The sequence below is a fragment of the Salvelinus fontinalis genome, chromosome 19 (assembly GCF_029448725.1).
Source record: "Salvelinus fontinalis isolate EN_2023a chromosome 19, ASM2944872v1, whole genome shotgun sequence".
In the NCBI taxonomy this organism is placed as follows: Eukaryota; Metazoa; Chordata; class Actinopteri; order Salmoniformes; family Salmonidae; genus Salvelinus; species Salvelinus fontinalis.
Window position 1 is genome coordinate 18,188,966 of NC_074683.1, and position 12,548 is coordinate 18,201,513.

A 12,548-nucleotide genomic window follows, 5' to 3' on the forward strand; every position below is an offset into this window, starting at 1 on the left:
ACTACTGGCATTATAATGCACAATTTAGGTGCAAAGCTGCTCTGTTAATAAAGCATTTTGAGCAGGCAGCAGGCTGAGGAAGCAACGTGTTATAATCCATATTCTGAAATGAAATATTGTTACAAAGTTGTATTCACATTTTATTACTCGAAATGAGGCATCGTTGCCATACAGTGAGCTCCAAAAGTATTGGGACCGTGACACATTTTTGGGATTTGAAATGATACAATGACCGAGGTTAAAGTGCATACTGTCAGATTTTACTTTAAGGTACACTACATGGCCAAAAGTATGTGGACAACCCGTCAAATTTGTGGATTCGGCTATTTCAGCCACACCCATTGCTGACAAGTGTATAAAATTGAGCACACAGCCATGCAATCTCCATAGACAAACATTGGCAGTAGAATGGCCCATACTGAAGAGCTCAGTGACTTTCAAAGTGGCATCGCCATAGGCTGCCACCTTTCCAACAAGTCAGTTAATCAAATTTCTGCGCTGCTAGAGCTGCCACGTTCAACTGTAAGTGCTGCTATTGTGAAGTGGAAACACCTATGAGCAACAAAGGCTCAACCGTGAAGTGGTAGGATACAAGCTCATAGAACAGGACTGCTGAGTGCTGAAGCGTGTAAAAAATTGTCTGTCCTAGGTTGCAACACACTACAGAGTTCCAAACTGCCTCTAGAAGCAAGGCTTCTTGAAATAGGTTTCCATGGCCGAGGAGCACCATACGCAATGCCAAGCATCAGCTGGAGGTGTGTAGAACTTGCCGCCATTAGACTCTGGAGTAGTGGAAACGCGTTCTCTGGAGTGATGAATCACGCTTCACCATCTGGTAGTCCGACGTACTAATCTGGGTTTGGCGGATGCCAGGAGGACACTACCTGCCCCAATGCATAGTGCCAACTGTGAGAGAAGGAGGATTAATGGTCTGGGGCTGTTTTTAATGGTTCGGACTATGCCCCTTAGTTCCAGTGAAGGGAAATCTTAACGCAACAGCATACAATGACATTCTAGATGATTCTGTGCTTCCAACTTTGTGGCCACATTTTGGGGAAGGCCTTTTTTGTTTCAACATGACAATGCGCCCATGCGTCATTCCTAACTCAGTTGCCAGAGAGGACGGACACCTCTAAGGGATTTCACCATTAGGCCAATGGTGACTTTAAAACCTTTGCGTGTTTCATGGCTGTGAAAAGAGAAAACTGAAGAGAGATCAACAACATTGTAGTTACTCCACAATACTAACCTAACTGACGGAGTGAAAAGAAGGAAGCCTGTATGGAATACAAATATTCCAAAACATGCATCCTGTTTGCAACAAGGCACTAAAGTAATACTGCAAAAATTGTGGCAAAGCAATTCACTTTTTGTCCTGAATACAAAGTGTTATGTTTGGGGCAAATCCAATACAACACATTACTGAGTACCACTCTCCATATTTTCAATCATAGTGGACGCTGCATCATGTTATAGGTATGCTTGTAATCGTTAAGGACTAGGGAGTTTTTAGGATAAAGAAATAAACAGCTAAGCACAGGCAAAATCCTAGAGGAAAACCTGGTTCAGTCTGCTTTCCACCAGACACAGTTGTCCAAAAAGTTATACTTTTGACTCATCTGTTCATAGACGATTCTTCCAAGAAGAAGAATTGATGATCTTCCAGGTGCTTTTTGTCAAACTTGAGTCAAGTTTTTGGACCAGATGGGTCCTATTATGTTTGCCGAAAACCAAACACTGCATTCCACAGTAAGAACCTTACACCAACGGTCAAGCATGGTGATAGTAGTGTGATGGTTTGGAGATGCTTTGCTGCCTCAGGACCTGGACGACTTGCCTTAATAGAAGGAACCATGAATTGTGCTCCTTATCAGCGAATTCTACAGGAGAATGTCAGGCCATCCATCTGTGAGCTGAAGCTGAAGCGCAGCTAGGTCATGCAGCAAGATGGTTAAATGGTTAAAAAGCAACAAATTTGAAGTTTTGTCAAAGTCCAGACCTAATCCCAATTGTGATGTGGAAGGACTTGAAACGAGCAGTTCGTGCTTGAAAACCCACAAATGTTGCTGAGTTAAAGCAGTTCTGTTAGCAAAGGTGGGTCTAAATTCCTCCACAGCGATGTTAGAGACTGATCAACAACTACGGGATGCATTTGGTTGCAGTCATTGCAGCTAAAGGTGGCACAACCAGTTATTGAGTGTAAGGGGGTAATTACTACCTTTTTGTTATTCGTAAACTCAGGTTCCCTTTATCTAATATTAGGTATTGGTTGAAGATTTATCAACATTTAGTATCAAAAATGTGATTTGCAAAAATAGAGAAAATCAGAAAAGAGGCAAATACTTTTTCTCTGCACTGTATGTATATGAGGTTCCTGTAATACATTTTCCATAAATATGCTAAGAATTGTAAAAACATGTTTTCACTTTGTCATTATAGGGTATTGTGTGTAGATGGGTGAGAGAACATCTATTTAAAACATTTTAAATTCGGGCTGTAACACAACAAAATGGAAACTCCGATTTTTTTCCCTTGCATATCTAATGTCCTTATTTTAAACAATGTCGAAATTGACTACAATTGTAAATAGGATAATTTTGGTCATAAAGTTGGTCTCATCCAAAACAACATTTTGTAAGTGAGTTCGTCATGACTTACTGGAGGATTGGGTATGGATTACTTACATTAGGGTGTCCAATCAACAGTGGTGTAAAGTACTTAAGTAGAAATACTTTAACCTACTACTTAAGTTGTTTTTGGGAGTATCTGTACTTAGGGCTGGGTGGTATACCATATTTTACGATAAACCGGTGTTGATGCACAGACCGGTTTGGGTTTTATGTTTATCTTCTATAATGGTATTTGAATGTTTGGTTTGTTAAATGTGGTAGGCCATGTTTAACTTCCATTTTGATAGTTTACTTTGCTACCGGAGTCATCTCTGCCGGATCTCTCTCTCCATGCCGCTTTCCACACAGACCTAGCCCTGTCACTTGGGTTCAGTCTGCATGATCAATGCAGACACCTATGTTGTTTTCACTTTGCTTCTAATATAAATCCTCTAGCGTTCTATAATAACACAAAATCGTTAGTTTGTGTTTCTTACATCTGCAAACAGTTAGTTTGTTATTTCTTAGCAAGATGGGCCTAAATATTGTTAGCTGGCTAGCTAGCTAGCTACACTATACAGTGCATTCGGGAATTTATTCAGACCCCTTGACTTTTTTGACATTTTGTTACATTGCAGCCTTATACTGATGTTGACTAAATTGTTTTTTCCCTTCATCAATCTACACAAAATATCCCATATTGACAAAGCAAAAACAGGTTTTTATATATCTTTTCAAATTGATTCAAAATATTCAGACTCTTTACTCAGTACTTTGCTGAAGCACCTTTGGCAGCAATTACAGCCTCAAGTCTTCTTGGGTATGACACTACAAGCTTGGCACTTCTGTATTTGGGGAGTTTCTCCCATTCTTCTCTGCAGATCCTCTTAAGTTCTGTCAGGTTGGATGGGGAGCGTCACTGAACAGCTATTTTCAGGTCTCTCCAGAGATGTTCAATCAGGTTCAAGTATGGGCTCTGGCTGGGCCACTCAAGGACATTCAGAGACTTGTCCCGAAGCCACTCCTATGTTGTCTTGGCTGTGTGCTTAGAGGCGTAGTCCTGTTGGAAGGTGAACCTTCACCCCAGAGGTCCTGAGCGCTCTGGAGCAGGTTTTCATCAAGGATCTCTCTGTACTTTGCTTTGTTCATCTTTCCCTCGATCCTGACTAGTCTCCCAGTCCTTTTCACTGAAAAACATCCCCACAACATGATCCTGCCACCACCATGCTTCACCGTAGGGATGGTGCTAGGTTTCCTCCAGACTTGACGCTTGGTATTCAGGCCAAAGAGTTCAATCTTGGTTTCATCAGACCAGACAATCTTGTTTCTCATGGTCTGAGTGTCCTTTAGGTGCCTTTTGGAAAACTCCAAACCGGGCTGTCATGTCCTTTTACTGACGAGTGGCTTCCGTCTGGCCACTCTACAATAAAGGCCCAAATGGTTGAGTGCTGCAGAGATGGGTGTTCTTCTGGAAGATACTCCCATCTCCAGAGAGGAACTCTGGAGCTCTATCAGAGTGACCATCGGGTTCTTGGTCACCTCGCTGACCAAGATCTACTCCCCTGATCGCTCAGTTTGGCCGGGCGGCCAGCTTCAGGAAGAGTCTTGGTGGTTCCAAACTTCTTACATTTTAAGAATTATGGAGGCCACTGTGTTCTTGGGGACCTTCATTGTTGAAGAAATGTTTTGGTACCCTTCTCCAGATCTATGCCTTGACACACTCCTGTCTCGGAGCTCTACGGACAGTTCCTTCAACCTCATGGCTTGGTTTTTGCTCTGACATGCACTGTCAACTGTGGGACCTTATATAGACAGGTGTGTGCCTTTCCAAATCATGTCCAATCAATTGAATTTACCACAGTTGGACTCCAAACAAGTTGTAGAAACATCTCAAGGATGATCAATGGAAACAGGATGCACCTGAGCTCAACTTCGAGTCTCATAACAAAGGGTCTGAAATTATGTAAATAAAATATGTTTTTTCTGCCTTTATTTTTAATACATGTGCAAACATTTCTAAAAGTGTGTTTTCGCTGTGTCATTATGGGTATTGTGTGTAGATTGATGAGGAATTGTTTTTATTTAATCATTTTTAGAATAAGGCTGTAACGTAAAAAAAAAAATAGAAAAAGAGAAGGGTTCTGAATACTTTGCGAATGCACTGTATATTACTGTCACGCCCTGGCCTTAGTATTCTTTGTTTTCTTTATTATTTTAGTTAGGTCAGGGTGTGACATGGGGAATGTTTGTGTTTTGTTGGTTTTGGGTGTTTCTATGGTAAAGGGGTTGTTGGTGTAGTATATGGGTTTGTGTTGAGTACATGTGTCTAGCGTTGTCTATGTATGTTTAGTTGTCTAGGAGAGTCTATGGTTACCTGAATGAGTTCCCAATTAGAGACAGCTGATTTCGGTTGTCTCTGATTGGGAGCCTTATTTAGGGTAGCCATAGGCTTTCATTTGTTGTGAGTAGTTGTCTATGTCAGAACGTTTGTAGCCTGTTGTATGTGCACGACGTTTATTAGCTTCACGATCGTTTGTTGTTTTGTTAGTTTGTATTAAGTGTTTCGTGTTTATTTTTCGTCATCTTTTAAAATAAAAGAAGATGGCTTACTTTCCAAATGCTGCGTTTTGGTCCATCAATCCGCCACACGATCGTGACAGAACTACTCACCATTACAGGACCAAGCGGCATGGAAAGCGGCAACAGGACCCACCTACACAGGATTCGTGGACATGGGAGGAGATACTGGATGGTAAGGGGCCGTGGGCACAACCGGGAGAATATCGCCTTCCTCGTGAAGAGCTGGAGGCAGCTAAAGCCGAGAGGAGGCGATATGAGGAGGCAGCACGGAGACAAGGCTGGAAACCCGTGAGTACAACCCAAAAATTTCTTGGGGGGGGGCCTTAAAGGGAGTGTGGCGAAGTCAGGTAGGAAACCTGCGCCTACTCCCTGTACTTACCGTGGAGAGCGAGAGTACGGGCAGACACCGTGTTACGCAGTAGAGCGCACGGTGTCTCCTGTACGCGTGCATAGCCCGGTTCGGTACATTTCAGCTCCACGTATCGGCCGGGCTAGACTGAGCGTTGAGCCGTATGTCATGAAGCCGGCCCAACGCATCTGGTCACCAGTGCGTCTCCTCGGGCCGGCGTACATGGCACCAGCCTTACGCATGGTGTCCCCGGTTCGCCTACATAGGCCGGTGCGGGTTATTCCACCTCCCCGCACTGGTCAGGCGACGGGGAGCATACAACCAGGTAAGGTTGGGCAGGCTCGGCGTTCAAGGGAGCCAGTACGCCTGCACGGTCCGGTATTTCCGGCGCCACCTCCCCGCCCCAACCCAGTACCACCAGTGCCTCCTCCACGCACTAGCTATATGGTGCGTGTCTCCAGCCCTTTACCACCAGTGTTTAAACCACGCACCAAGCCTCCTGTGTGTCCCCAGAGTCCTGTGCGTCCTGTTGCTGCTCCCCGCACTAGCCCTGAGATGCGTGTCCCCAGCCCGGTGCTACCAGTCCCGGCACCACGCACCAGGCCTACAGTGCGCCTCAGCCGGCAGGAGTCTGCCGTCTGCACAGCGATGACTGAACAGATCCGTCAGCCAGCCATGAGCAGCCAGATCCGTCAGCCAGCCATGAGCAGCCAGATCCGTCAGCCAGCCATGAGCAGCCAGATCCGTCAGCCAGCCATGAGCAGCCAGATCCGTCAGCCAGCCATGAGCAGCCAGATCCGTCAGCCAGCCATGAGCAGCCAGATCCGTCAGCCAGCCATGAGCAGCCAGATCCGTCAGCCAGCCATGAGCAGCCAGATCCGCCAGCCAGCCATGAGCAGCCAGATCCGTCAGCCAGCCATGAGCAGCCAGATCCGTCAGCCAGCCATGAGCAGCCAGATCCGTCAGCCAGCCATGAGCAGCCAGATCCGTCAGCCAGCCATGAGCAGCCAGATCCGTCAGCTAGCCATGAGCAGCCAGATCCGTCAGCCAGCCATGAGCAGCCAGATCCGTCAGCCAGCCATGAGCAGCCATGAGCAGCCAGATCCGTCAGCCAGCCATGAGCAGCCAGATCTGTCAGCCAGCCATGGGCCGTCCCTCAGTCCGGAGCTGCCGTCCCTCAGTCCGGAGCTGCCGTTCCTCAGTCCGGAGCTGCCGTCCCTCAGTCCGGAGCTGCCGTCCCTCAGTCCGGAGCTGCCGTTCCTCAGTCCGGAGCTGCCATTCCTCAGTCCGGAGCTGCCATTCCTCAGTCCGGAGCTGCCCCTTACCCTGGTGCTGCCCCTTACCCTGGTGCTGCCCCTTACCCTGGTACTGCCCCTGACCCTGGTACTGCCCCTTACCCTGGTACTGCCCCTTACCCTGGTACTGCCCTTTAGTCCGGAGCTGCCCCTTAGTCCGGAACTGCCCCTTAATGCAATGGGGTTAATGTGGAGGGGGGTCATTTGGAGGAAGCTAAGGAGGCGGTTAGGGACTGTGGTGACGTGGGGACCACAACCAGAGCCGGAGCCGCCACCGTGGATGGAAGCCCACCCAGACCCTCCCCTAGACTGTGTAATGGTGCGCCCGGAGTTCGCACCTTAAGGGGGGGGTTATGTCACGCCCTGGCCTTAGTATTCTTTGTTTTCTTTATTATTTTAGTTAGGTCAGGGTGTGACATGGGGAATGTTTGTGTTTTGTTGGTTTTGGGTGTTTCTATGGTAAAGGGGTTGTTGGTGTAGTATATGGGTTTGTGTTGAGTACATGTGTCTAGCGTTGTCTATGTATGTTTAGTTGTCTAGGAGAGTCTATGGTTACCTGAATGAGTTCCCAATTAGAGATAGCTGATTTCGGTTGTCTCTGATTGGGAGCCTTATTTAGGGTAGCCATAGGCTTTCATTTGTTGTGAGTAGTTGTCTATGTCAGAACGTTTGTAGCCTGTTGTATGTGCACGACGTTTATTAGCTTCACGATCGTTTGTTGTTTTGTTAGTTTGTATTAAGTGTTTCGTGTTTATTTTTCGTCATCTTTTAAAATAAAAGAAGATGGCTTACTTTCCAAATGCTGCGTTTTGGTCCATCAATCCGCCACACGATCGTGACAATTACTTTTATTTCCTCTAAACTTGAGCCCTCCCAAAGTAAAATTGTGAGGAAAATAGTATTGTTTTATACTTCTTATTGTTTAGCTGTGAAGCCCACATTCTGAGTGAGATGTGATATCGCTGGAATGATCCCATAAATATTTGCTTTGCAGTTTGGAGTCATTTGTGCCATGTCTTGCTATGTCCGAAATGCTCCTCAAGATTGCGTCACTAAACCACACTTCCCCCATGCCTCTCCAATTTTCTTTGAAGTGATACAGACTTCGATATTTTGTTACACTATTTAAAAATCTCCAAGAACTGGGAATGCACACTAAAGCAATTTTATGACAATAAAGGGAATAAAGAGTTATGTTGTCAAGTTTGGGATTGGTATAGTGTTGGATGCAGATTCTTATGTCATATAGGTTCTCAGCAACATGAAAGTCTTTAAATCTTCGCAGACATGTTTTTTGTCTGTCAGCATTGGGGCGAACAGCAGCACAGTCAAAGTGTAGACAGAATAAATCGCTCTCTCCTGCTATTATTTTTGACATGTAAAGGGTATCTGCATTATTTTTTCGTTTTGGATCACCTAAGTATTTCTCTAGTTGGGTAATAAGGGAAATCATTTTCATGGCTATTTTCCTGTCAGTCTGAGACGAGGCCGTCGGTGGTATCAAGCTGACTTTGATTATCTAGACACAAATCTTGGTAATAAGAGGAGACTGAGGAATGGGTGACTTTTACAGTTGTGTAGCACGTATAAGGTATATATTGTCACGCATTCTGAATGCATTGAGAAGCCATATATTTGCAATGTCATTGTCCCGCACTGGCTAAACAATGTGATCGCCTTTATAAATTCAATAAAACGTGGTACCTCATCAAATCCTTGTGAAATATACTTAATTTATGTGCTTGCTAATATCAAGAACACTCTAGAAATCTCACAAAGTATTATTAGTGTAGTTGCTGAAAGCAAGAACATTCTAGAAATCCAGCATACTCTTGTTCGTGTGCTTGCTGAAATCAAGAGCACTCTTGAAATCTCACATACGTCTTATTTTTTCTATCTACCTCAAACAATAAACGCAAAACTAAATGTTAATATGTGCAGACGGCGTCAATCTTACATTTGAAATTGAATGCTAACTCGTCACCCGCCCACAATTAATTTGAAAGCTGTCACATAATCGGTCAATAAGATTGCTCCGCCCATGCATGGGTGCATTCTTTCAGCAAGCCGGGGACAGAGTTAGCACTCAATTTCAAATGTATGACCCCGGAGGCGAATGCCGAACGCCCCACTCGGAACCCATGGTGACACGGCTGTTAAGGGTGGAGTGGAATACAAAACAACAATGAAACACACGTGGCATAGACTAACAGTGACGGGTGAAACTTCTGGTCACTGATTAATAGTTAGACACGTCAGCATTTAGTAGACGAAAAACTCATATGATCATAATCAACAAGTCCCACCTGAAATAACTTTTCCTTGTGTGCATGAAGGGTGTACATGTGAGCATGTTTTTGATAAACCAGAGTAAGTTACAGTATAGTGCTCACATGTGCACGTGCATGTGTGTGTGTGTGTGTATCTGTGTGTGTATACATATATGACATGATATTTCCAGTCTTGGGAACAATTTGGACTCTACTCAATCAGATCCGCTTTATCCTACATCTGCATGGCAGTTGTTTTTGCCGTGTCGGATGTTGAACTGCTTTAGAGCTGTCAAATCCACAAGTGGCTCCCGGCACTATACCTAAAGCGGACATTGCCATTGGCTGCAGAGTCACATTAATAGAAATCCCATGCAGCCACACTGCAATTTGAGATGTAAAATACCCCACTGGGCACACCACATAATTTCAACGTGGACATTTTGGTAATATTTGGTTGCGACGTTGATCAATGAGATTTCAACATTTATTCACCCACTCAAAATGACAGCCAGAGGTATGTTGAATTCCCGATGTGTTATCACTGTGATTTCAACCATCTAAAGGCCCGACCAAATTCCAATGGAAAAACAATGTCTGATTTGTTTGGTTTAGTTGCCATCTACATTTGTTATCATTGCGCTTTCAACCATTTAAAAGCGCAAACAAAGTTCAAATGGTAATACAATGCCATATGTTTTATTTATAACGTGTCATCACTATGCTTCGTATAATAGCAACCACATTACCTGGATTGTTGAGATAACATTAAAAGTACATAGTGCAAGTAATCAATGCTGTTCACAGATCATTATAGCAATTGTGAAGATCTCCACGGACCTGCGACATTTGCATGCTATCTTGAACATGCATGCTTTCTATGATTACATAATAATACATTTAAAGTTACAGTGGGACAACCTCAAAATGTGGCCATGAATGTTTTACTCATTTTAAGGTTGAATAAATACTGTTACATTCGTTTGTAAATTTGTTTGTAAGATTGCCTTAACTTTAGGCTATTTACTGTGTTGCAAAAGTTATATTGAATTGTGTGTGGTTGTCAACGCCATGTAAAAATAAAAATAAACTCAATCTCAAGTGGCAATATTTGAAGGAGATGTATCTTTTGTGCTACTGATTTTGGCTTTAATTCTAGTTTGTCTCCAAATGAACCATTTAAATGTTGGTATCACGTCTTCATCTCGACCAAGAATCAGAGTTGAAGAATAGGACTAAAACAAATCAACATGTATTTCAATTGCATTTCAAGTTTGATTTGATTATTTAACTTGAATTTTGGGTTGAGAATGGAATTAAAGCCAGACCAAATCGCACAGATGGAGCTATCCAAGTAGAAGATGCATCTCCCTCAAAGGAACTCAATTCAATATCCAGTTTGGCTATAAATGAATAATTGATATGTTGGATTCACGTCTCCATCTCAGCCCAAAATCTAAGTTGAAGAATAGGACTTAATCTAATCAAACTTTAAATGCACTTTAAATAAAGTTTGATTTGATTTAGTCATATTCTTTAACTTAGATTGTCTGTTGATGGAGAGATCGACTTGATTCAGGCAGCTTGTGCCCAGTGGGACACCTCAATTATTTTTAAATTTGAGCGTAATTATTTCTATATATGTCGTTATCAATAAAATGTCACAATATGGTGCAGAGTGTTTGATTTGGCTGCTGGGGGGCAAGGAAACTCCCAGCTCCACTAAAACCATTGACAACTATGTGCCGTTTTCAAGGGATTATTAAATAAATGTTAACTATTTGTTTTTAATATCATCACCTCTTGAAGAGCAGAGTCACACCTACACATTTCAGATTATTTCAGAATCCACATTAGCTCTATCATCAGAGTTATACAGCAAGTAACTGCATACTTTTCATGATCAGTAAACATCAATTGATCATGTCATTTCAGATACGTGAAGTAGCCTATCCATTTGGCATTAAGCTAGCTAGCTAAGCATCATTTCATCATGTCATTAAGCTAGCTAGCTAAGCATCATTTCATCATGTCATTAAGCTAGCTAGCTAAGCATCATTTCATCATGTCATTTAGCTTGCTTCATCAGAGATTAGGCTTTTGGAAAGAGCTTGACATTGGAAAATCGATCTGTCTGCTTATTGATAAGTAATATTTCCTATCATTTCGGCAAGGCCAAACAAGAGGAAATTAATAGTTTTATAATTTTTCAGTTGGCAAACCAAAGCAAGAAACAAAAATGCCTATTTTTCGTTTCGCCAATTTTAAAGCCCCAAATTATAAATTGCTAAATGCTTTGATTTTCCACTTCTCCGATTATTTCAAAATGTGATTTTCTATTTCCAAGTAAGAATTAATACATTTTATTCTTCAAATCCGAAATACCCCCCCAAAAAGTTGCTTTCTTTATAAGTTGGAAGAGGTCATATTGTAAAAAACAAAAAAGCACTATTTTTCAAAGAATATAGTAATGTGAGAAAAAAATATATATTTCTCATTACTGGTGATGTGGATGGGGCTAAATCTGTAGTCCTGTGTCATTGGTAATAGGCATATCCTGTCCAACCTAGCCTTCAAAATAAGATTTGAGTGTTAGTTTGTTGAGTTCGTGTTGTTCCAAAAGGCAGTGATACCAAAGGATTAGGATATATGTTTGGACAATGAGAAAGATAATCCTTCCTATTTAATTTATTTCCTATGTCTAATAACATATGTGGGACTTTTCGTTTGAACAGACCCTCTGCGATTTCTTAAAATGTGTCTTGTTCCGCAGTCCAAAACATATGAAACCTCTTAGTGTGTTTGTAAATTCACTCTGGAGTGCCAGAGTGCGCTCAGACCGCGCCCTGGGCGTTCATAAATTCAGAGTGTTGTCAGATTGCCCATTTTTATACAACGGGTGGGTCTAATCCTGAATGCTGATTGGTTAAAAACGCATTCCAGCCGGTGTCTATTCTACAAGTTACCGCCGGCTAAATCTATGACGTTAAAATGCCCATTTACTCTGTTCCATCTTACTGCCCAATCCACTGTCTCATCAGTCCAGCCAGGAAATGTATAAACTTGATCTCCACTATAAAAAGCATCTAGACATTCTCACATTTCTTTTAGACTAACATTTAGTTTTCAACGGCGGTGATTTGTATAAACCAGCTGTCCCATAGTAATGACGTGTCGGGGGTCGTAACAAGACAGACAGGCGGCGTTTCTCAGCCAGTCAAAATCATGAATCAGTTGCATCATTTTTATGGATATATAAAAAGAATTGTCAGTAGAAAAAAGGTAAAACGAAACAAAGTGCAGCTTGTTTGCAGTCTATCCAGCTTCAGTTTGAAGTGATTGTGTTAGCTGTGTTGTTGGCTAGCTCCTCTGAACAACAGTGTCCTGACGAGAGAGCACATTTTCTATGCCAGGAAGAAATTGCGCATCATTAGCTCATTGTTAT